Here is a 2,556-nt window from a genome sequence, read left to right as displayed (position 1 = left end):
TTGCAGGCAAATGGATAGAACTAGAAAATATTCTGAATGAGATAACAAAAGGACATGCATGGTAGGTATTCACTAATTAGAGGATATTAGGAAAAACATTACAGAGTACCTAGGATACAATCCATAGAACTCAAGAGGGTTAACAAGTCAAAGGGCTCAATTGAGGATGCTTCAATCCCACTTGGGAGGGAGAACAAACCAGTAACAGGAGGCAGAGGGAGGGAGGAATCTGGGTGGGAGCAGGGAAGGGGAAAGAAAAGGCAAACATGATCAGGTATGGGTGGGGGGAGACAGGAGAGAAGCCAGGGAGGCCAGTAGAATATGAATGGAAATATGCAACCTTGGGAGATCGGAGGTGAGGAGACCCTCTAGAAAGTACTAGAAACCTGGTAGGTTAGAGAATCTCAGGACTCAAAACTGAAAGAAAAGCAATAAAAAGAAAGAAGAAAAGAAAGAAAATATACTAAAAATATTATTTAAAAATGTCACTGAAGTCCAGTTACATATAAAATACTTAGAAAGCTTATTCTATGAATGCAAGGCTGTCTAAAATTCAAAATTATAAGTAAATAATAGGATAAATGTGAAGTCTAATTGATTGGAAGATTTTTTTGATAAAATGTAACACCTTTTAATGGCAAAAACTCTCAGTGAACTAAAAACTTAAGGGAATTTTATCTGAACTTAATCTGGAAAAGTAGATATGCACAGGATCCTATATGAACATCTGGATATTAGTTAATGGAATGTTGATGGTAGCAGGACTGAAGCATTGACTAAAATGGCGTGAAATGTTGGGATTCACCGTAAACTCCCCGTCTTTTCTTCCTGTTCCCAGGAAGTTTGCTATTGTTGGGAAGGAGAAAAATAGTGGTGATAATATTCATCACATTCTTAAAGGCAATTTTTAAAACTTTTATTTATTCAGGATAATTTGCAAGTAGTAGATAATTAGTGAGCCATTTCTTATGGTCAGGCTGGTTTTACTGAGTATGCTTTGTACAGTATTTATGTATGTGTACGGACAGGAAGGAGACATATACTTAGTGACTTAGTTTGGGAGAGGAAACTTTATAAAGATGCTAAAAGGAATAAGGAAAGTATAAAAAGATCTTGAAACTGACATTAACAGACAGTCTTGGAAGGCCATAACCACTCCTAGGGCTAGAGTTGTAACCAAATTCAGTAAGAATTGTAGCCAGGAAAATGGGTTCAATAAAATGGCAAATACCTTGAACTCACTTCTGGCTGTCTCATATTCTACAGTGTTCTATTCAATCTTTGAGTATGTAAACTATTATATGGACCTGATGGGTGATTCTACAAGAAACCAAAAGGTAAAATTTGGGGATTTTATCATTCTGGATAGAGAAAAAGATAGGCAGAAAATAGCTGTAGAGAAGCAAATAAAGAATACACAGCACAGCCATGCTCCCCTGTACTTGTTTGCCACTGACCAAGCAAATCTGAGTTACCCTTCAAGACTTAATTCGTAAGTAGCTTTGTGTGTTTACTCCATATTTCCAAGACAAAAACATTTGTAGGTGCTTCTTATATTTGTGTATGTGTCTGTGACAAAGGTTATTTGGTATACTCAGGTCCCTGTATTATTTACTTCATGTAGCAGTAATATTGTGTATTCTATATTACCTGTTCCTTTAACTACTGAGGAAACCTAGACTCAGCAGATTTATCCAACTGTGGAATGTAGGCATTTAGGGAAAATGCATGATGAACACCAACAGTAAAAGAGATATTAGTGAAATTCAGGACAACTATTTTGTAATATTCACTTCACATTTAGTACTTACAAGTCATCTAAGATGATTTGAAATATTTGGGAGGATATAAGTAAATATTCTCATATAAAGGGCTTGAGTAGCCTGTGGGTATTATGGGAGCCAATTCAGTACGGCTATTCTGGAATAATTGTGTTGGCAAATCCATAGTACCTCTCTGGAGCTTTGTGTGCATCTGAGATAAAGAATTTAAGTATATTGTATTTGTTCAACATTCAATATGAAAAATGTTCATGGAACAAATGAAAGTCTCAGTTGTTACCAGCAAAACACTTTACTATAGGGTCTTCCTTAACATACAATGTGAATTCCTCAACACTCAGGTTCTATTCTTGTGAGAAATGGAAGAACCATAATCACAGTCAGGATTCTACCTTATTACACAGGTGGTTCATATGGAAACGGCCCTAATCATAATAGTTCCATTGTGTTATGTAACATTAATAGATATTCCAAAAAGATTCATTTATGGTTTCGATTTTCTCAAGACCTACTTTAATAAAGGTTCTTTAACACATCAACCTCCCTTCTAGCACACTGACAAAAGGTAGTGGGGAAGAAAACTTAATAGGAAGCAGAGGATGTGGACCTGTTTAGAAGTAGTTTTTTTGGGATGATTCCAAACACAAATCAATAGGGACAGTCCAGTTCAATAGTAAACACCAAACAGGAATCAGTAGCAGTGGCTCAATCTAGAAGGAACTGAGAGGCTCCTTTGAATTGGCAGGAGTATATAGAAGTGTCAAGTGGCAGCCAC

The sequence above is a fragment of the Rattus norvegicus genome, chromosome 20, assembly GCF_021556685.1.
Source record: "Rattus norvegicus strain SHRSP/BbbUtx chromosome 20, alternate assembly SHRSP_T2T, whole genome shotgun sequence".
NCBI lineage: Eukaryota > Metazoa > Chordata > Mammalia > Rodentia > Muridae > Rattus > Rattus norvegicus.
Note: the sequence above shows the minus strand (reverse complement) of the source record.